The sequence below is a fragment of the Durio zibethinus genome, chromosome 27, assembly GCF_047325235.1.
Source record: "Durio zibethinus cultivar Kanyao isolate XHJ-2024 chromosome 27, ASM4732523v1, whole genome shotgun sequence".
NCBI lineage: Eukaryota > Viridiplantae > Streptophyta > Magnoliopsida > Malvales > Malvaceae > Durio > Durio zibethinus.
Window position 1 is genome coordinate 15,589,540 of NC_143188.1, and position 25,320 is coordinate 15,614,859.

At 25.8% G+C, this 25,320-nt stretch overlaps 1 long non-coding RNA gene across 1 annotated transcript in view; it reads left to right on the top strand.

The window, feature by feature from the left end:
* The first annotated feature begins 11,573 nt into the window (after positions 1 to 11,573).
* The window catches only part of LOC149511038 (uncharacterized), a 41,728-nt gene continuing 27,981 nt past the window's right edge, over positions 11,574 to 25,320 (top strand). The window contains exon 1 of the long non-coding RNA XR_016334816.1: positions 11,574 to 11,699. This is a non-coding gene — a long non-coding RNA (uncharacterized LOC149511038). The remainder of the gene's footprint in view (positions 11,700 to 25,320) is intronic.

Consider the following 25,320-nt stretch of genomic DNA (forward strand, 5'->3'; position numbering starts at 1 on the left):
TCAAAATTATATTTATAATTTTTTATACATATTATAAGTAAACACTTAAAAAAAATCTATTACGGTATTGAAAGAGAAAAGGATATCTTTGCATGGTGCATATTGCACCAACATACGAAGTTGGGTAATAAAAATATATGGCTAAAAATACTCTTGAAAACAAATCACTTTTAACCTTCAATTATGATTGTAAGTTGAAACCATTGAATTTTCCAAAGAGTGAAGAAGCTTTTTTTTTTTTTTCTATAATTGTTACTTTCATTAAAATTAGATCCACGTTTTGTCACGATATTATTTTTTATTTTTTAAATTATATCTTAAATGTAAGCAAAGTAAAATTTTTATATCAAATTTTAATAGATGATAACCAATAGACAAATGTAATTGTATTTATTTTTCAATATAAATTACAATTTAATTATATAAATATAATTTTTTATTAAATTATGATATTAAATAATATTTTTATCAATATAATAAATATAAATATAAATATAAATATAATAAATAATAAAATATATTCTTTTATATATCTAAAGGAGGTTCAAGATAGAATATATCAAAATTGATTTCGACTTGATCTAAATTGTATAAATAAATAAAACTTAACTCAATCTTTATTTTTAAAAAAATCATATCAATTGGATTGTAATAAACCGAAACATGTTAGATATAAGTTGTTTTGTCATTTTTACTTCTATTGACTCTTTTCTTTATAAAATTTATCTCATAAAAAATTTTAAAAAATGAAAATGACTAAAAAAACCAAATAAGGTGACAAATAAATTTATTAAATTAAAATATTAAATAATATGTTTTTAATAAAAATATATATAAATATAGAATGAATAAAAAATAAAAAATATATTTTTTATACACATTCAAGCTGAAAACGTAATATTATAACCTTATTCTTTCTGGAGCTCGATTTAAAAAAGAGCTCAATCTAATTATCTCAAATTAAAAGAATATGCACCAATTAAATTGAAACCAATTGAAACCCATCATATACAGGTTATTTTGTCACCTCTCTTTTAATTAACTTTTTTATTATAAAATTTATCTGATAAAAAACTAAAAGTAAAAAATTTTAAAAAAAGGAAATCCCAAAAATTGAAACTTTTAAAAAAAATGAAAAAAAAAAGATAGAAATATTATGGGGATAACAAGACAAAGTAAAACACTTTAAATCCATTTTCAACCTAACTCTATTTTCAAAAAAAAAAAATATTTTGATCCAATTTTAATTGACATTTTTATTAGATCTACTAAATTCGTATATTTACGTTGAACATATATAAAATACAAAAGTTATTATGTCACAATTCATATTAATATATTAAACACAATTTAATTTTTAGGTTTTTTTTTTTTTATCAAACTCAAATGACTTTTGTTAAAATTTTAATTATATCGTTTTTGTGTCTTTTTTCTAATTGTGTTATCATATCATATTTAACATCATCATATGTAATTTTTTTTTAACTATTAATAAATAATAATTAAGTATTTGTACTTAAAAAATAAGAAAAAAATGCATTGTACTTAAAATTAATAAGTCATCAAATTCATTATTACAAGTAGGTCAATCGGCCGGTCAGATTTTCTTTCTTAACAGGCTGATTAGTTTATTCGTTGGCTGTTTCTTAACAAGTTTTTAATCATAATCTCTACAATTCAAGCAAAATGTGAGACTACAAATATTATGTATGGCTAATCATTCTAAAAGCAATCATCAAATTAGTTAAATAGGTGTTTTGATGAGTGAGTAAGTTGCACATTCAACTCTTTCATACGCGTTTAAATCACTTTCTTAGTACTAAGTTAAAAAAAAAAAAAAAGAATATTATAGTTTTTGAAATCAACAAAAACACTTTTTTTTTTAAATTATTAACTTACTTCGAAATAAAAGGTTTCGGCAATAGCAATATAATCTTCGTATCTTGATTTCACTCTTTTTGCCTACCTTATTTCTCTTTTCATGCTTTGTATCTCTTATTCTATCTTTTTACTGTTCTCCTACTGATCTTCAAAACCAGTGCCTTGATGACCAAAAAACTGCTCTCCTGCAATTGCACCATGATCTTTACTATGCCCCGAATTTTACATTCTCTTCCAAGGTTGAGCTTTAGGATCCCAACACTGATTGTTGCTCTTGGAAAGGAATTTCATGTGATGCTCTTGGTTATGTGATTGGGGTTGATCTCAGTTACAAAAATCTTTCAGGCTGCTTTCACTCCATTTTCAATCTCCATCATCTTCAACGTCTTAATCTTGCCGGAAACAATTTTAATACTACTCTGTTTCAATATAAGTTTGATAGACTCATAAATTTAACTCATCTCAATCTTTCAAACTCATGTTTCCATGACCAAATTTCAGTGGGGATTTCATACGAAACAAAGTTAGTCTCTCTTGATCTATCTGATCAAGATTCTTTCTATCTAAGATATTTGCAAATTCTTGATCCAAACCATCTGCCTTTCAACTTGAACAACCTCTGAAACTAAAAAACCCAAACTTCAAGACATTAATCCAAATTTTGAAACCTCTTACAGAGCTCTACCTGGACAGTGTGAACATTTCAACTCAAAGTACTAAATGGTGTGAACCACATCCATAATTCTTCCTAACCTGCATGTGTTAAGTCTATCAAACTATGGTTTGACAGGGCCATTTTGTTCTTCATTCTCAAAACTTCCTTTCCTTTCCAAATTTGTCCTTCGTGGGAATTCGATCTCTTACTTGCCTCCCAATTTCTTGAAAATTTCCTCTCATTTGGTTTCTCTCAATTTAATGAATTATAATTTGAGTGGACATTTTCCAACAAAAGTTTTCTCATTGCCAAAAATACAAAGCATTGACATTTTAAAAAATTACAATCTTGAAGGTCAGTTGCCAGAATTTCCATTAAACAATGCTTTACGGATCTTAAGGATTTTTTCTATAAATTTCGGTGGAAAACTACCAGACTCAATTAGTAGTCTCAAATTTTTGACAATTTTAAGTCTCCATAATAGCAGTTTCTTTGGACAAATTCCATCATCAATTGCAAATCTTACAAATCTTGTGAAATTGAGTTTAGCAATTAATAATTTTAGTGGCTTAATCCCTCCTTTTCATAGATCTGGAGTTTCAAATCTTTCGTTTCTTAATAATTACATTGGAAACAAGTACTACCAGGACTCTACGACAATTGTAAATAAAGGGTTTGAAATTTTTTACAAGAAAATCTTAACCATTTTTGCTTGTCTTGACCTTTCCAATAATAGTTTCCATGGGAGAATACCGGAAGAAATACAAAACCTCTGGTCACTCAACGCGCTAAACTTGTCCGACAACAGCTTCCTTGGCCCAATCCCTTTAGCACTTGGAAACTTAACTGAGCTTGAGTCGTTGGACCTCTCCCAGAATAAACTCTCCGGAAAGATTCCTCCACAGCTTACAAGCCTAACTTGCAGTGAAGTATTGAATCTCTCTTACAACCAACTTGAGGGAAGCTTACCACAAAGCTACAATTCTATACATTTTCAAACGATTCTTACAAAGGGAACCCAAGATTGTGTGCGCCACCTTTGACAAGGAAATGCAATGAAGTTGATCTTGGAATGCCACCCCCTAAGAAGACGAAGATTCCTAGGTAGATGGTATATCTGTTTGGAAAATCGTATTGATTGGGTATGGATGTGGTTTAGTGATTGGGTTATCTATTGGATATACAGTGCTGAATGAAATGGGAAACAAACGGATTGACAGGTTGACATGGAACCGGAATCGAAAATGGAGAAAATCTTTTAGGTGACTCCATCAAAATTCAAGTTTCAAAGTCATTTGATAAGTATTTTAGAATACTTAAAAACTCCGAAGTTTTTTTGTCGATTCTTTGAGCTGTAGTTAATTGCCTAAACAAAAAAAATTATCTAAATACCCTCTTGCATTATAAGTGTGATATATATACATATATATATATATATATTATATCTCTGCACTAAATGATATTTGACTTAAGAAATTTCATTTGAAATTTAATTCAAGAAGGTTTCAACTTTCAGCGTCTCATTTTCTTTTTAAATTTAGCATTGCTTTTAAAACTAAAAACAAAATTTGGCTGCAAACTAGGATATGTCCTTTGAATTTCCTAACCTCATTTTACAAATGACAATCATGAGTTTCCAAGTTAGTAATTTGTACAAAACATGTGGGTGACTGGTATTTTGAGTTAGATTAGACTGTCAAATATCTCATTAAAAATTTTTAAAATTTAAGTATTATATTAAATATTTCACTATAATTTAAAAATTATTTATGACATTAATCTTATTAAAAAATTACATTTTTTGTGCAGGCCGAATGAGATCAATGAAAATTATTAATTTTATTTATTATTTTATGTGATTTAATAACTTAGTTTTATTCATATTGTAATTTAAGATGTATTAAAATCATATTATTAAGAAGGAATTGTAAATGGTTCAAAACAAAAACATGAGTGCATCACTTCTTTTAATCTAACAAAGGAAGAATTATTGGATATCCCCACACAAATAGCTGATCATCATCCTACACATGGGTATCAATTGTTTTTGTATACAGTGTCAGATGCAAAGGTTGGAGTATGTTGTTCATAGGCACCTTAAATATTAAAAAAATTTAAAAAATTTAAAAGAAAAATTTTTATAAACATTCTCAAAAATTTTTTTCTTAATGTTATTTCTATCGATAAAATTAATAAATTCATCAAAATAAAATTTAATAATATTAATAATGATTCTTGATTGAATAATTTTTAATTACATATATTGAAAAAATTATGTATTTAGTAATATTAATGATGATGTAATCATAATTTTTTTTTAATGTGAGAACTTTGGATAATTATAATAATATAACAATATATTGTTTTAAATTTGTGTTTATAATTTATATATATATAAATATATATTACAAGTACATGCTTTGAAAAAAATCCATTTGTTGTGTACAGAGAGAGAAAATATCTTTGCATGGTGCATTTTGCACCAACATATGAAGTTTGGGAAATGGAAATATATGGTAGAAAGTAATCTTGAAAAAGAATAAGTTTAACCTTCAATTACGATAGTAAGTTGAAACAATTGAATTTTCCAAAGAGCGAAGCTTTGTTTTTTCTATAAAAGTTATATACATTAGAATTAGATCTGGATTTTTTTATTTTTTTAAATTATATTTTAAATATGAAAAAGTAAAAATTTTATATAAATTTTAATGGATGATAACATATAGACAAATTTAAGGATATTTATTTTTTTAATATAAATTACAACATATATAAATGTTGTTTTTTATTAATTTTAAGTATTAAATAGTATATTTATTAATATAATATATAAATATAAATTTAATAAATAATAAAATATATTCTTTTATACATCCAAAGGAGAATTGAAATTAAATACTCCAAATCTATTCACGACTTTACCTAAATTGTTCAAAGAGAAAAAAATTAACTCAATTCTTATTTAAAAAAAAAACTTATCGATTAAGTTGTAGCGAATCGAAACCTATAGATTGTTTTATCATCTCTACATCTATTTATTTTTTCTTTATAAAATTTATCTAATAAAAATTTTAGAAAACAAAAAAATGACTAAAGAATTCAATTGGAGTGACACATAAATTTATTAATTTAAAATATTAAATAATATTTTTTATTAAAAAATATATAAATATAGAATTAAATAAATAATAATATATATTTTTATATATACCAAAATCGAAGTGTAACACTAAAAATCTTACTTTTTTCTAAGCTTGATTTAAAAAAAAAAATTCAACTCATTTATCTCGAATAAAAAGGAAACACACCAATTGAATTGGGATAAATCAAAACCTATTATGTACAAGTTATTTTGTCACCTCTATTTCAATTAATTTTTTTTATTACAAAATTTATCTAATAAAAACTAAAAGTAAAAAATTAGAAGAAAAAAAGAAATACCAAAAAATCAGAAGTTTTAAAAGGTAAAAAAACAAAAAACAAGAGAGAGAGGTACCACCTTGGCAAAGTAGAACACTTTAAATCCTTCTTCAACGCAACCCTATTTTCAAAAAAAAAAAAAAAGATTCAATCTTAATTTAAAAAGAATGCACTTCATGTCAATTAAAATTAATCGAATACAAATTATTTTATCATCCGTACTTTTATTTTTTTTACAAAATTTATTTCATAAAAAAAATTAAACAACTAAATAAAAAGTAAAAAAATAAAAAACAAATAAAAAATAAAGCTTTGGAGGAAGGGCAGGGTGAAAACACCCTCTCCTTTTTTCGTTATGGGATCGAAGGCCTACTTTCCTTATTTTATTCTTTAAAGAAAACTCCTTGATAGAAAAAAAAAAAAAAAAGATGCATCAATTATGTCAATTATGTACTGCTAATATCGCATCATCATCCTTAATTACTTCAATAATAAATGGTAAATCAAGTAATAGTCTTCCTTTATACTAAAACAGTTTTATATGAAACCAACAATTTGTAATCTGTTGGATCATTCAAGCTCCCATTTAATTATTAAATCATTTAAATATCATACTTGTCAATTTTAGATCTTTTAAAGCCTTCATTTAAAAATGATATGTTTCAAATGATAATGAAAACCATAGTATTTTTTTCCCAATTATGACTTTCTCGGCAGTTCAATATGCATTGTGTAGATATGTTCTAGAATAATCTGGTTTAGATATAGATGTTCTTTGTATAGAATTGCCAAGATAATTTGCATTAAACTATATTGTTATATATTAAACATACTCCAAAAGGTGCGAAAACTACAATGCTAATTGACATTTTTATTAGATTTGCTCATTTATGTATTAATGTCATATTTATTTTATATTAAATATATAAAATAAAAAAATTATTATGTCATAATTGATATTAACCTATAAAATATAAAATATATATTTTTACTTTTACCAAACTCATATAATTTTTGTTTAAATATTAAATTGTATCACTTTTATGTTTTATTTCGAATTATATGACTGTTTGTATTTAATATTATCATATTTAAAATTTATCATCAATTAATACATAATAATAAAGTATTTGTATTTAAAAAATAAGAAAAAGAAAATGCATTGACCAAATTCATTATTACAAGTTAGTCAGTCGGCCGGCCAGATTTTTATCTTGACAGGCTGATTAGTTTATTAATTGGTTGTTTCGTAACAGGATTTTAATCATAATCTCTACATTTCAAGTAAAATGTGAGACTAAAAATGTTGTGTAGCTAACCATTCTACAAAGTAATCATCAAATTAGTTAAATAGGGCTTTTGATGAGTGAATAGGTTGCACATTCAACCCTTTCATACACGTTTAAATCACTCTCTTAGTACTAAGCTAAAAAAATGAATATTATGGTTTTTGAAATCAACAAAGACATATTTTTTTAGATTATTAATTTACCTTGAAATAATGTGTTCCGTCAATAAAAATGTAATCTATTTATAAAATATTTGATGCTTTAAATATTAAAATTTAATTTTTAACAGTTTTAAGTGAAAAATAATTTTTAATTTTTAATAGTTTCAAGTTAAAAAAAAAAAAGGGCTCCATACTTTTGCAAAATCAAGAAACCATGCCTGTGGATACTGTTGCAAGAAATAATGGTATACATCTAAAATATCCTAACATTGGGTCTTTTTTTATTTAGAATTAAAAGTATTGCAAGAACTTTATGTGGTTATATTTTATTATTTTTAAAAAGAACTTGCTTGTTAACTTCCACAAAATTAAAAATGATATATCTAGTTTATCATCAGCATCATCAAGTTTTGATTATGATAGATTTGGAACTTCTCTCTTGTCTCCAATGGAAAAATGTGGTAGTTGGTAGATACACAAAATATTCAAAGAGTGCATTTCTTCAGAATTGCTTGATCAATTTCCAATTTGAATGCCCCTAAAGTTTGAACCCATCATTTGTTTAATGATATTTTCTTTGCACTATTTTTTAAAATTTATTTCTGGTTCAAATAGCTTTCACATACATATATAAAATCCAAAACTTCTTCTTCTTAATAGATTTAATTATATGCTGGTACATTGACATTAATGTTAATTAAATAAATAATCATTATAAAAAAAAAAAAAAGACAAATCGGTTTGAAGATGATCACCTGTCCATTTGTCTTCAACATTATTTAGGATACTGTTGCCAAGTGTTGGGCAGAAAATGTGAATGTAATGTAATGTAAGAATAAACTATGCCCCAAATTTTACTTTCTCTTCCAAAGTTGAGCTTTGGGATCCCAACATAGATTGTTGCTATTGGAAAGGAATTACATGTGATGCTTCTGGTCATGTGATTGAGCTCGATTTCAGTTACAAAAACCTTTTTGGTAGCTTTCACTCCATTTCAATCTTCATCATCTTCAATACCTTAATTTTGTTGGGAACAATTTTAATATCACTCTGCTTCAATATGAGTTTGACAGATTCTCAAATTTAACTCATCTTGACTTTTCAAACTCATGTTTCCATAGCAAATTCTAGTGGAGATTTCATACTTAACAAGGTTAGTCTCTCTTGATTTATCTAATCAAGATTCTTGCTATCAACGGTATAACCAAATTCTCCATCCATACAATAACTTCTACTACCATCCATTGCCTTTTGAACTTCAACAACCTCTAAAACTAGAAAACCCAAACTTCAAGACATTAATCCAAAATTTAAGACCCCTTGCAAACGTCTAGATTGTGTGAACATTTCAACTCAAAGTAGTAAATGGTGTGAAGCCACATCCATAGCACTTCCTAACTTGCATATTTTAAGTCTATCGAAATGTAATTTGACAAGTGCATTTTGTTCTTCACTCTCAAGACTATCTTTTCTTTCCAAACTTTTCCTTGGTTGGAATCCAATCTCTTATTTGCCTCCTAATTTCTTGGAAATTTCCTCTAGTTTGGTTTCTCTCAATTTAGTGAATTGCAATTTGAGTGTGTATTTTCCAACAAAAGTTCTCTCATTGCCAAAAATACAAAAGCATTGACATTTCAAACAATGACCATCTGATGGGTCAGTTGCCAGAATTTTTGTTAAACATTGCTTTACGGATCTTATCGATTTTGACCACAAATTTCTCTGGGCAAATTCCATCGTCAATTGCAAATCTTACTAACCTTGTGCAACTGGATCTATCTAATAACAATTTCAGTGATTTTATCCCTGCATTTCATAGATCTGGAGTTTCAAATCTTTCATCTTTCTTTGTCGGGGAACCGCCTCTCTGAATCAATACATTCTTCTTTATTTACTCTCCCATCAGATGGTCATTGTTTGAAATGTCACTGCTTCCCTTTGAAGGAAGCATACAGCAAAGCAAACAATTCGGTACATTTTCGAACGATTCTTACAAAGGGAACCCAAGATCATGTGGGCCACCTTTGACAAGGAAATGCAATGGAGCTGCTGTTCCAATGCCTCCTCCAATGGAAGATGTAGATTCATGGCTAGATGGTTTATCTGATTGGAGAATCGTATTGATTGGGTATGCATGTGGACTGGTGATTGGATTATCTATTGGATATACGGTGCTGAATGAGATGGGAAACAAATGGCTTGACTGCTACAAAAGGAATAGGAGAAGATCAAGGTGATTCCATCAGAATTCAATTTTCAGTCTCAACAGGTAAGCATTTTGGAATAGTTAATAACCCAAATGTGTTGTTACTAATTGTGGTATATTTCCGATTTTGCATGGTTGGTCTATCTAAAAAGTTCTATCTGATTGCCTAATTATTCATTATCATGTCATATTTGTTCTTGTAGCATTGTCATTCTTCATCAACTTTCTTTTAGGCCGTTCATTATCAGTAATTTTTTACCATTTTGTAGTTTAGGAATCTGAAGTCTAAACCAAGCTACATGGCATGTAGAGCAGTGACTGAGCCTGAAATAATGAACAAGAGAATGGAGAATTGGGTGGAAATCTCAAGATTTGTTGAGACAGAGTCCTTGATCATGATGCAAATGGAGATGAAGTGTGAGTCCTTTTCAAGATTTCTGGTGTAGGTGTTATTCTTCGAAGCCAAAATCATTTTTGTTGCTGCCCTTTTATCCGACGTGGCTTATTTTCATATAAGAGATCCAGGTATGCATCTGTACTGCCAATTGATAGGTTTTCCCTAACATTTTATAGCTAATTACTTTAGAGTATTTTCTTCATGTTAATCCAAAATCATCAATTGTTTCTCTGCTTCCGCACTCACCATACACAGTAAAAAAAAAAATTAAACGTTTTCTTGTAAGCTATAGTTCTATAAAATAGAGCTTATGAGTATAAAAGCCTTGATCTTTTGTTTCTCAGCTTCAGGCCAATGGTTTGAGAAGATACCAGGGCCAACATATTTCTTGGAACATAAAGCATGGATCACTATCAACAGCTTTTGTTGAAAGTATCTGACAACTCCATAGCTTCCACATATGCCGAGGATTCTAAAGCTGTACATGGGAATTTGGTTGAAGCTTTCATTTCATATAACTTGGCAGCAAGAAAATGATTGGGAGAAGCTAGTGAGTATCGAGAAACTACATTGGACAGGATCACTATCTTCAATATTGGACAGGATGTTGACAAGGTAAAGCAAGGACCTAGCGACTGGTGAGGAACAAAATAAAAAACTGAAAAAGTAACTTCAATTTTCTTAAAAAAAAAAAAAAAACTCAATGAAAATGAAGTTGATGTATGTTCAAATTGTTCAATACTCAAAAACTGAAAGTAATAACATGTCACGTTGACTATTGGATTAAGAATAATTTGATGCCTACGTAAAATCAAATCATCTCTAAAGAAATTATTTAGGTTCATTTGAATTTCTTACTCCATGCCATTGAATTCAAGTTAAAATATGAATTCATCGTCATCTTTGTACTTATATTTAAGATATATTTAATCTTTAATTTTAATTTTATTACTATCATATTTAATTTCACTACTATAATAATTAATTTTATATGGTTATTAAAAAAAAAGATATCTAACACAATATTATTATTCTTTCCTTTGTACAAAAAAAATTATATTTTGGTACATGATACACAATAGATAGCATACTTTTTATGTATAAAAAAAAAGTCATGAATTTAAGTATAATTAAATTTTGTTTTAATTCTATTTCAAAATTTATATTAAGATTTGAAATTTATATCCTTTTCTTTTGAATTCAAATTTCTAAAAATAAAATTAATTAACCAAAAAAAAATCCTCTTTCATTGATCAAACAACAACAATAAAGTAACAATCATAAAGGAAAGAAAAACTAATACCTCGAAAACAAAAATACGAATTTATGGATTTAATAATGTTTGTTTTTCTAAAAAAATTGTAAAAAAAATTCGTACATAAAAATAAAATTAATAATCAACAAAAAAAAAACAAATTAATTACCGGTTTTGATAGGCCTATTGGGTCAAAAGACCCGGTTTTTCTTACATGGGCTGGGTCTATTAATACCGAAATCGGGCTTTCCATTGCGCTAAAACACAATGATCGATTCTCAACTTGGTAATTTTTTGGAATTACAAAACTGATTGAAGAAAGATACACAAAGCAATTAACATAGAAAAGCAAAATAAAAGAAAAATGTTGTCAAAAGGGGTTTAAAGTTATGGGGTTTCAATCAATTTTTCCCCCTCTTCTTTTTCTTTTTCCTGGTAAAAATTTCCTAATGCCCAGTTTTATTTTCGATCTTAAAAAATTCTTTTTTTTTTTAAACTGTAAACTATGGGTCTTTTTTTAATTGATTTTATCTCCTGTTTTTACAGTGACACTATAATTCAAGAGCTGGAGCAATTGCAGCAAATTCTTGGACACCCAACATCGGCAAGGGCAGAGTATTTGAATTTTTTTTTTTATTTCTTCTTTCTATGATCTTTGTTAGACTTTCATTGTGTAGAACGAATTCTATTTTTAGCTAAGCATAACTTTTTTTTTCTTATTTTTGTTTCTCAGGCTTTATTGTATGTTGGTTCTGTTCTGTTTTACCCATATTTCATTTATTTTTATGATTTAAATTGAACTACCATGTGAAAAGGATTATCGAGTATTGCCAAGTAGTATTTTCTTTGACTATTACTGTACATAATTGTCAATTTTGTCGTTCAATTGCTAGCTGTTAAATTTTCTGCAAAAGAATGATTGTTGCAGTTTGAATCTCTTGTTATTACGGGGAAGAATGGTAGGGTGGTTGAAAAAGGGAAATAAAAATAAAATGAAATAGTTGGGTGGAAAGTGTTACCTTTTATGGAGTTCTAGCTCGCAATCATCAATTGTTTAATTGTACATTTTGCATTTTCGAACAATTGAATGGAGCGAGGTTTTTGGATTTCCATTTGATTGCTTTCAAGTATCTTGGTTTAGATAAGTTTCGTCAGTCTATTTTCAAAATTAATTAACATATATGACATAACAGGTTCTTCTTGCAAATTGGGAATTGAATGCTTATGTGAAAAGGTGGTTATAATCTGATATTTTCTTTGTTGCATCCATATTCTGCAAAGATCTTTTGCCCTGTCTCTTTGTTTACCTCCTGGGTCTCAGTTTTTTATTGCTTTGCTTATGGTAGAGTTTGATCCCCTGCTTTCCCATTTTCCCTTTGCCCCCACTATTCCTCCCCTTCCTCTCTAGCTTTTGAAATTTCATTTTAAAGCCTTGGTTGTTGTAGTAGATCACAAGCATGCTTTAACATTATGTTCAAGCTGTTGAATTTGAGGTTCAAATTTCTAGTGTTAAAGTTTGATTAAAATTTTGATTTCTTATATAAGCCTTGTTTTACCCCCCCCCCTTTTTAGAGGGAAAGGGGGTTTGGAGAGATAAAAATAGCACTTATATTAGTGCATATGAATGTATGTATATATACAGTATATATAAACATTGGCTTAAAAAATATGCTATCTATGATGTTTGAATAAAAAATTGTGTAATCGCAAAATAAAATGTAAATTTCAAGCACTGTACATACATAAATTCTAAAAAATTCAAAAAATTAAATTCAATAAAATTAGAGTATAACTTAATGACCAGAAACAGAAAAAACTAAAGGGAGCTACCGAGAACATAAAATTTCTTGTGCAAAATTAATGCATTAGCAAACCATGTGAAGTTCTTGGTTGTTTTGCTTTATTTAGTATCTGTTTGATTGGGTTTTTGTTATTTGCTTTTTGCTTCGGAAAGCGTAAAAGCAAAAATTGCATTTCCACAAGCAATAAAATTTTTAAGAGTTATACACAAAATATGTAAATTTTTTATGATTAACTACATGATTCTACTTCTATATATACTAATTGTGTTATAATTGATTTTATATTTTAATTTTTTTTTCTGTTTTAGACCAGTTATGATATATATATTTTTTACCTTTTGCTTTTCCTTTCTAGTAAAATATATACGTTTTATTCATGTTCATAGGGAACTTACCAGACTTCTTGACCATGTTCTAGAAATGCCAGTATGTATCGAGTTTGCTTTGAATATGGCAGCTAACAACATCAGTGAATCTTAGGTTTGTTGATGCACATGATGGCTAATAGATTCACTTGACGCTTACTTATCTAAAGATTTTCAGATTTTTGAAGGATGAAATACAGAGGTGGTGCTGATGTTAATAATATTGGACATTGTACACTGTCAAACAACATAGAGGTGGAAATATACTGACTTTTTAAGGTTTCAGGGTTGTTTTTTTTTTTTGACTTCATTCTACTTTTTTTTTTTTGGAAAGATATATACCAACATCTTATGTAAATATGCAACTTGATGTAGATAATTTGTAATTTTGGGGAAGAGAGAGAAGGAATGAAATTGAGAAGATAGCGATTTTTCTTTGAAATTTTGCCATAATGTAAAGGTGTTCTAGTCAGATTTTCTTGATGTTATGATGCTTAAGAAATCCAGATGCTATTGATATCTTGCCCCAAAATAGTTCATTCTTCAACTCAATCTATTTCATCTGGTTTGTTTATGGGAATAAAAGCATTTTCCTTATTGGTTGCAAAATTTTCATTCATTTTACCTTCAAATTTGTCAAACAATTAAATTATTAATTGACTTGGTTAGTATTTGTTGAATCATATAACTTGGAAAAAGCAATCAGTTAGTGGAGTTTTTAGATTATACAAGTCAGAGGGCTGTCACAAACCCTTTTACAAATATATTAAAAAATATTAAGATATGTGATAATTTTTTAATATTGTTTATAAAATTTAAAAGTTCTATTTAACATATGTGAAGAAATCAAAATATATAAAAATTATTTCATACATATGAAATTTGCAAAAGAAGAATATTGTCTTTTTTTTTATTATGTGAGGTTGTTAGGATTTAGACTTAAAATATTGAAACTAAGAGTTCTGTATTTTACTAACAAATTACATGATTATTGACTTATTGAATTTTTATATCAAAGGATCTCTTTAAAATATATTAGCAATAAAAAACTAAAAAGATGCATATACAATGAAATCTAATAGTACACTAAGAACAAAAGCATGAGAAACAAGTTGCTTAATCAACAAATTGATTGGCCAAAAAAATCAACGAATTAAAAACTTGTGTCTTATTTTTGCTCAAAAGTTTGAAAAAAAAAAATCTTAAGAACACATTCATTCCCACTTCTCAAACTTGTCTATTTTGGAAATTGTGATTTTGTAATGGTGGAATAAGAAAGAAAAAGATAGATCCTATCGGAATGCATGGGTCTAAATCATAGTCCTTGCTTCATACTTAGTCTTGGCATTGCTTCCATTTTTACTTCAAAAAAAAAATGATGTTAGCAACTGCTTCAATCTAAATCATTGAAAAGGCTAAAATATAACAATATTAATTAATATACTTACTATTCTTAGTCTGCCAATTTAATTGGAAGACAAAAGACAACTATTATTGAGAAAATTGTTATTTTTGTCTTTTTTAAAAGATAGACTTACTTAAACAAACTGCTAAAAAAAATTATTTTTCACAGAGTAACGATGGGGCAAGAAGACTTAGACATTTGCATGATGGGAAGACTTAAAAGTATAAAGTAAAGACAAGACTAAATACCAATAAAAAAAATCTCATACTATCATTTCCTTTGTTAATCCAAAATTAGAATATCAATTTTTTTGTAAAGTATAATTTTGTGATGGGTAATTCTAAACCATCATTTTTTCTCTACATCCACCTTGTTCAAAAATCTTTTAAGTGAAATTACTTATTCACTCATTTTGTGTTAATTTTAAAACTTCTAAATATGCATTTTTGATAAGTTATATAACTTACAAATTTTTCATATCCGGTAAATTAGAAAAAGTTACATTCAAGTTTGAAAAAAAATAGTTAAGAGAAAATATCTTATAAAAAGTATGAGATTTTAATACTATTTATAAAATTTAAAAATTCTATTAATCATATGTGACGAAATTAAATACATATAAATTATTTTGTATACATGAAATTTTTTCATTTGAAGATTGTCTTTCTTTTTTTTTTTTTTTAGCAAGATCGTCAAGATTTGAATTTTAAACTACTAAAACTAAGAATTTAGCATTTTACTAATAGACTATATGGTTATTAACTTATTGAATTTTTAAATTAAAGGATATCTTTAAAATGTATTAACAATAAAAAACCAAAAAAATGCACATACCATAAAATCTAATAGTACATTAGGATCAAAAACATGAGAAAGAAGTTGCTTAATCAACAAATTGATTGGCAAAAAAAAAATCAACAAATTTAAAATCTGTGTTTTATTTTTGTTGAAAGGTTTGAAAAGAAAATCTACATAATATATTCGTTCTCACTTCTCAAATTTGTCTATTTTGAAAATTATGATTTTATAATGGTGGAATAAGAAAGAAAATGATAGATATTATGGGAATGTATTGGTCCAAGTGTTAGTCTTTGCTCTATACTTAGTTTTGGCATCAAGCATACAAATGTGTCAATATTTTTGCCCCCATCTTTACTTCACAAAAATAATCTTAGCAGTTGCTTCAGTCTAAGTCATTAAAAAGACTAAAATATAAACAATAATAATTAATATACTTAAAATCCATCCCTTGTGTGTCAATTTAACTAGAAGCCAAAAGACAACTTTCATTGAGAAAATTGTTGTCTTTTGCTTTTTTGTCTTTTTTAAAAGTAGACTTGACTTAAGCAAATTGCTAAGAAAATTATTTTCACAAAGTAATGATGGGGCAAGAAGACTTAGACATTTGCATGATAGGAAGACTTAAAAGTATAAAACAAAGAAAAAATTAAATACCAATAAAAAGATCTCGTACTATCATTTTTTTTTGTGAGTCCAAAATTAAAATATTAATTTTTTTATAAAGTATTATTTTGTGATGGGTGATTCTAAATATACCATCATTTTTTCCCTATATCAATTTTTTTTTAATTTTTCAGTGAAATTACTTATTTACCCATTTCATTTTAATTTTAAAGCATCTAGATATAACTTATTGGATTTTCATATCCGGGAAGTTAAAAAAAAGTTACATTTAGGTTGGAAAAAAAATAATTAAGAGAAAATATCTTTCATAAAGTATGAGATTCTAATACCATTTATAAAATTTAAAATCTCTATTAATCATATATGATGAAATTGAAATATATATATATATATATATAAATTATCTCGTATACATGAAATTTGTGAAAATAGAAAATTTTCCTTTTATTTGTATGTGAGGTTATTAGGATTTGAACTTTAAACTATTGAAATTAAGAGTTCGACATTTTACTAACAAACTACATGGTTATTTGCTCATTTAATTTTAAATCAAAGAATCTCTTTAAAATATATTAATAATAAAAAACTAAAAAATAAAAAAATGCACATACCATGAAATCTAGTAGTACATTAGAAACAAAAGCATGAGAAAGAAGTTGCTTAATTAACAAATTGATTAGAAAAAAAAATCAACAAATTAAAAACTTGTCTTTTATTTTTGCTAAAAAGTTTGAAAAAAAAAATCTAAAGAACACATTCACTCCCATTTCTCAAACTTGTCTATTTTGGAAATTGAAATTTTATAATGGTGGAATGAGAAAGAAAAAGATAGATCCCATCAGAATGCATGGGTTTAAATCATAGTCTTTGCTTCATACTTAGTCTTGGCATCAATCATGCAAATGTGTCAATCTTTTCACCCCCATTTTTACTTCAAAAAAATAATGATGTTAGCAATTGCTTCGGTCTAAGTTATTGAAAAGATTAAAATATAACAATATTAATTAATATAATTAAAATCCATTCCCGATCTGCCAATTTAATTGGAAGACAAAAGACACCCATCATTGAGAAAATTGCCTTTTTTTTTTGTTTTTTTAAAAGATAGACTTGACTTAAGCAAACTGCTAAGAAGATTATTTTTCACAAAGTAATGATGGGGCAAGAAGACTTAGACATTTGCGTGATGGGAAGACTTAAAAATATAAAGTAAAGAAAAGACTAAATACCAATATAAAAAATCTCATACTATCATTTTCTTTGTTAGTCCAAAATTAGAATATCAATTTTGTTTGTAAAGTATAATTTTGTGGTGGGTGATTCTAAATATACCATCATTTTTTCTCTACATCCACCTTTTTTAAAATTTTTTTAAGTGAAATTACTTATTTACTCATCTTGTTTTAATTTTAAAACTTCTAAATATGCATTTCTGATGAGTTATGTAACTTATAGAATTTTCATATCTAGTAAGTTAGAAAAAGTTACATTTAAGTTTGAGAAAAAATAGTTAAGAGAAAATATCTTATAAAAAGTATGAGATTTTAATACTATTTATAAAATTTAAAAACTCTATTAATCATATGTGAAGAAATTAAAATATATACATAAATTATCTTGTATACATTAAATTTTTTTCATTTGAAGATTGTCTTTTTTTTTTTTAATTTTTTTTATAGTGAGATTGTCAGGATTTGAATTTTAAACTATTGAAACTAAGAGTTTAGCATTTTACTAATAAACTATATGGTTATTAGCTTATTGAATTTTTAAATCAGAGGATCTCTTTAAAATATATTAATAATAAAAAACTAAAAAAATGCACATACCATGAAATTTAATAGCACATTAGGAACAAAAGCATGATAAAGAAGTTGCTTAATCAATAAATTGATTGGTAAAAAAAAATCAACAAATTAAAAACCTTTGTTTTATTTTTTCTGAAAGGTTTGAAAAAAAATCTACAAAATATATTCATTCTCACTTTTCAAACTTGTCTATTTTGAAAATTGTGATTTTATAATGGTGGAATAAGAAAGAAAATGATAGATACTATGGGAATGTATTGGTCCAAGTGTCAGTCTTTGCTCTACACTTAGTTTTGGCATCAAGCATGCAAATGTGTCAAACTTTTTGCCCCCATCTTTACTTCACAAAAATAATCTTAGTAGTTGCTTCAGTCTAAGTCATTAAAAAAACTAAAATATAACAATAATAATTAATATACTTAAAATACATTCCTTGTGTGCCAATTTAACTAGAAGACAAAAGATAACTTTCATTGAGAAAATTATTTTTTTTTGTCTTTTTTAAAAGGCAAACTTGACTTAAGCAAATTTATAAGAACATTATTTTCACATAGTAATGATGCGGCAAGAAGACTTAGACATTTGCATGATGGGAAGATTTAAAAGTATAAAACAAAGAAAAGCTTAAATACCAATAAAAAGATCTCATACTATCATTTTCTTTGTAAGTCCAAAATTAAAATGTCAATTTTTTTTATAAAGTATAATTTGGTGATGAGTGATTCTAAATATATCATCATTTTTTCTCTATATCATTTTTTTTAATTTTTAAGTAAAATTACTTATTTACCTATCTCATTTTAATTTTAAAGCATCTAGATAAAATTTATTGGATTTTCATATATAGTAAGTTAAAAGTTATATTTAGGTTTGCAAAAAAAATAGTTAAGAGAAAATATCCTGCATAAAATACGAGATTCTAATACCATTTATAAAATTTAAAATCTTTATTAATCATACATGATGAAATCCATATATATATATATATAAATTATCTTGTATACATGAAATTTTTGAAATTAGAAAATTATCCTTTTTGTTTTTATGTGAGGTTATCAGGATTTAAAGTTTAAACTATTGAAATTAAGAGCTCAATATTTTACTAACAAACTACATGGTTATTTGTTCATTTAATTTTAAATCAGAGAATCTTTTAAAAATATATTAACAATTAAAAACTAAAAAATAAAAAAAATGCACATACCATGAGATCTAATAGTACATTAGGAACAAAAGCATGAGAAAGAAGTTGCTTAATCAACAAATTGATTGGCAAAAAAAAAAAAAATTTAAAACTTGTCTTTTATTTTTGTTGAAAAGTTTGAAAAAAAAAAATCTAAAGAAACATTCATTCCCACTTGTCAAACTTGTCTATTTTGAAAATTGTGATTTTATAATGATGGAATAAGAAAGAAAATGATAGATACTATGGGAATGCATTGGTCTAAATCATAGTCTTTGCTTTATACTTAGCCTTGGCATCAAACACGCAAATGTGTTAGTCTTTTTACCCCCATCTTTACTTCACAAAAATAATAATTATAACAATTGCTTCAGTCTAAATCATTAAAAAGACTAAAGTATAACAATAATAATTAATATACTAATAATAATTAATATACTTAAAATCCTTTCCTAGTCTCCTAATTTAATTAAAAAACAAAAGACAACCACCATTAAAAAAATTGTTATGTTTTTTTATCTTTTTTAAGAGACAAACTTGATTTAAGTAAATTGCTAAGAAGATTATTCTTTACAGAGTAATGATGGGGCAAGAAGACTTAGACATTTGCATGATGGGAAGGCCTAAAAGTATAAAGTAAAGAAAAGACTAAATACCAATAAAAAAATCTCATACTATCATTTTTTTGTAAGTCCAAAATTAGAATATCAATTTTTTTATGAAGTATAATTTTGTGATGGATGATTCTAAATACACCATCATATTTTTCTTTATGTCCACTCTTTTTTTTTAAAACTTTTAAGTGAAATTACTTATCTACTCATCTCATTTTAATTTTAAAGCTTCTAGATATGTCTTTCTTAAGTCATATAACTTAATGGATTTTCATATCCGATAAATTGAAAAATGTTACATTTAGGTTTGAAAAAAATAGTTAAAAAAAATCTTATAGAAAGTACAAGATTTAATAATGTTTATAAAATTTAAAAACTCTATATAAATTATCTTGTATACAAGAAATTTTTTAAATTAGAAGATTTTTTTTAATATGAGGTTGCTAGGGTTTAAACTTTAAACTATTAAAACTAAGAGTTAAGCATTTATTAACAGATTATATGGTTATTGGCTCATTGAATTTTTAAATAAGAGGATCTCTTTAAAATATATTAACAATAACAACTAAAAAAAAATGCGCATACTCTGAAATCAAATAATACATTAGGAACAAAAGCATGAAAAAGAAGTTGCTTAATCAACAAATTAATTGGCCAAAAAAATCAACAAATTAAAAACTCGTGTTTTATTGTTGTTAAAAAGTTTGAAAAAAAAGTCTACAGAACATATTCATTCTCACTTATCAAACTTGTCTATTTTGAAAATTGTAATTTTTTAATAGTGGAATAAGAAACAAAATGATAGACACTATAGGAATGTATTGGTTTAAGTCTTAGACTCTGCTTTATACTTAGTTTTGGCAACAAGAATGCAAATGTGTTAGTTTTTTTATGCCCATCTTTACTTTACAAAAATAATAATCTTAGCAATTGCTCCAATCTAAGTCATTAAAAAGACTAAAATATAACAATAATAATTAATATACTTAAAGTCCATTTTTAGTTTGCCAATTTAACTGGAAGACAAAAGACAATCTCAATTGAGAAAATTGCTATGTTTTTTTTTATCTTTTTTAAAAGACAAACTTGACTTAAGCAAATTATTAAGAATATTATTTTTCACAGAGTAATAATGGGAAAGAAAACTTAATATTTGCATTATGGGAAGACTTAAAAGTATAAAGCAAAGAAAAGACTAAACACCAATAAAAAATCTCATACTATCATTTTCTTTGTGATTCCAAAATTAGAATATCAATTTTTTTATAAAGTATAATTTTGTGATGGGTGATTCTAAATACACCATCATTTTTTTTCTCTACGTTTACTTTTTTTTTTTTAATTTTTTAAGTGATATTACTTATTTACCCATCTTGTTTTAATTTTAAAACTTTTGAATATACATTTTTGATAAGTTATATAACTTACTGGATTTTCATTTCTGATAAGTTAAAAAAGATAAATTTGGTTTGGAAAAAAATAGTTAAAAGAAAATATGTTACAAAAGTATGAGATGCTAATATCCTTTATAAAATTTAAAAACTCTATTAATTGTATGTGAAGAAATTGAAATATAAAAAATTATCTTGTATGCATGAAATTTGTGAAACTAGAACATTGTTTTTTTTTTTAATGTGAGATTGTCAAAATTTGAACTTTAAACTATTGAAACTAAAAGTTTAGTATTTTACTAATAGACTACATGGTTATTGGATCATTGAAATTTTAAACTAGAGGATCTCTTTAAATATATTAATCATAAAAAATTGAAGCAATAAAAAATGCACATACCATGAAATCTAATAGTACATTAGGAACAAAATAATGAGAAAAAATTGTTTAATCAACAAATTGATTGGCCAAAAAAAATCAACAAATTAAAAATCTGTGTTTTATTTTTTCTAAAAAGTTTGAAAAAAAAAATCTAAAGAACACATTCTTTCTCTCACTTCTTAAACTTGTTTATTTTGGAAATTGTGATTTTATAATGGTGGAATAAGAAAGAAAATGATAGATACTATGGTAATGTATTGGTTGAAGTCTTAATCTTTGCTTTATACTTAGTCTTGGCATTAAGCATGCAAATGTGTTAGTCTTTTTGCCTCATCTTTACTTCACAAAAATAATAATATTGGCAATTGCTTTAGTCTAAGTTATTAAAAAGACCAAAATATTAAAATAATAATTAATATACTTAAAATCCAGTCTCAGTATGTCAATTTAACTAAAAGACAAAAGACAGTTTCAATTGAGAAAATTGTTGTTTGTTTTGTCTTTTTTAAATGACAAACTTGACTTAAACAAATCGCTAAGAAGATTATTTTTCATAGAGTAATATTGGGGTAAGAAGACTTAAACATTTGCCTGATGAGAAGACTTAAAAGTATAAAGCAAATAGAAAATTAAAAACCTATAAAAAAATCTCATACTATCATTTTTTTTGAGTCCAAAATAAAAAATCAATTTTTTTTTATAAAGGACAATTTTATGATGGATGATTCTAGATACACTATCATTTTTTTCTCTACATCCGGATATGAAAAATCGGTAATTTATATAACTTATTAGAAATACATATCTAGAAACTTTAACATTAAAAAACGGATCTCTATAAAGTATAATTTCCATTGATTCAAGGACTTTGAAAAAAAAAATAAAGACAATTTTCAATTCCTAAAGTTTTTCTTTCATCCTATTATTTTCAAATAATTGAAAATTTAGGTATCTATTGAATCCTATGATCAACGTCTTGACTCTTTCATTGTACTTTCTCAAATCTTATAGATAAGATTCCACCAAGTGAATAATTGCTAATTATTTAAGATGATTAATTACTACATTCTTGAGATTCAACTGAAAAATATGATTTAGATTTCATTTGGTTTGTATTTTTTTTTCTTTTACTATTTGTTTTTTGTTTTCAATTCATTTATTAAAAAATAAAAACCAAAAGCATCAATTAATTGGAGGATTAAAAAGTGAGAAAATTATGTAATCTCATTGGTTAATTTCCTTTTTTTGATTAAAAAATTTAATCAGTTTAAAACAATATAAAGTATGAGTGTATTTGATATTATGGATAAAATTTCTAATGTTCTTTTTATTTTTTTAAATTTTGTTGGGATTTTAGATTTCGATTTATTATGAGTGTATTTTATATTAAAATCTTAAATTTATTATATAAAATTTATATTTTGAGGTTTCAAATATAAAAATGTAATCAAAATCAAAATGATTTTGGAATATACTCGTATAGAAAAGTAATAGAATTTTGTGATGGAAAAGCAAAGATGATAATTTTGAAATATCCAAATAGAGAATGATAGATAAAGAAAATGAGATAGTGAGAGTATAATTAATTACTAATTAGAAAATGAATTGAAAAAAAAAAAAAACAACTTAGAAGTGATGATTGAAGACAATTGAAAAGATCAATATAATTACGTAAAGATGGTAATATATAGTCTAATTAAACATTGAAGTTGAACAATTATTATTTAATTTTGAATAATTTAAATTAAATTCCCTTTTGAACAATTAAAAAAAAAGTTACTATTAATTTCTTATGTAGCGCGACAATGAGATTGAAACAAAGATGCACCAAATGACGTTCTTCTTCTGACTCCACTAGTGCCAAGTGTGCCTAAGTTCATTCTCCATTTTTGTCATCTGAATGACTTTGCCGGTAAGCAATTCCAAAGGCTATAAACTTTAATTAGCATAAAACAACACCAATTCTAAGATTACATATAATATTTTATAGAAAAAATTATTATAATTTTTTTTAAAAAGCCAAATTTAAGAAGAGAAAAGGTGTTATAGGTGTAAGAATTTGAACTCTAAACCTGTAAAATACTATCTTGTAATCATAATTGTATAAATCAACTAGGGGCATATCTAGGCCCAAAATTTTTTTTTCACCATTGTAGCATAATACCTTATCCCGCCAAAAATAATATTTGATCCCCTCTTTTCTAGTAAAATTATTATTTAACCTCTCATTTCTCAAGTTTTTGCTTCACTTCTGAAATTAACTGAGATAAATCTCAAATTAAAAAAATTATTTTATTATTAATATTCCTTTATAGAAATGTATTTATTTATTTAATTTGTTATGAGGTAGATAATGGAAGGACGAAAGAAGCTTCTGATATTAGACAAAGCAACTTTAGACCAATTCTAAAGATTTTTTAAAGAAAAGGAAACAACTTTAGACAAAGCAAAGCAAGAAACATATATATGAGGCAAGAACAAGAAAAATCCACGCGTGATGAATTGAAGACTAATTCATTATTAGAAAATCCCATTAATTTTTGTTCTATGAAAAAGCAATAATTTTGTCCCTTTCATATTTCTAATGTTCACATTTGTAACTTTCATTTATTCATTAATATTAAGGGTCATTCCCATTAAAAATAATATTGGTTAATATTTTTATTTGAAGTATTGTAAAATATAAAATATGAATCTATATGTTCTAAGTTCTTATGATTCAAACCAATATTCATTTACAATATTAAAAACAAAAATAATAAAAAAGTGCTATACATATGATAAATTCAATATTAAATTATTAATATGTTGTTTTGAATTCTCAACGATTAATAAAAAGATTTTGCAAACAATAATCTAGAAATACATTTCAAGACGATTACATAAAGTAATATCTTCACCTAATACATTAAAAATAATAGATATAAAACTATTAACTATATCAACCATTACATTTAAGATAAAATTATTACAATAAATAGTATATTAACTAATTTTAAAGAGTGGATAATTAACTATTCCAATAAATAATGAATTAACTAATTTTAAATAGTACAAATAGTATATATAAAATAATATATCAAATATTCAATTATTTACTATCTATCACTATCCCTAAACAGAATATCAAGAGAGAAGCAATCAATCAAATCTAATCGAATGGATTGGAAGGTGAAGCACGGTCTAAAGCTAAGCTCCTGTCTCAGATCCCATTATTTCCTCTGACTTGACATCAATATACAAGCGAAATCTGAATGCTTGGAAACTCATTTTCAGCAATTTCACTTTGTTGCCTAGATGTTTCCTGCATGCTGTCATCTTTTGCCTTCGTTTCATTTCATTCATACTTTTGCTTTAGATTTTCAGGTTAGGTAGGCAATATTTTTACAACATGTGATGCCATATTACAAGTTTTGCAAAAAAAAAAGCACCAAATGGTATCCATATGACTAAATGATATCCTTTTTTCTTAATTATTAATCGAATGGTGCTAGGATAAACTTTATCATGACCAAAGAATAACGCATACTATTATAAAGAAAGAATTGTTAAAGTAATTATTTTTTTCTCTGAATGCATATTTAGAAAAAAAAAAAAAAAGAAATAGATACTTTTGAGGAAGTTGATCAAGGAAACAAAAGGAGATTCAAACGTTGAATTGAAGAAGAAGAAGAAGAAGAA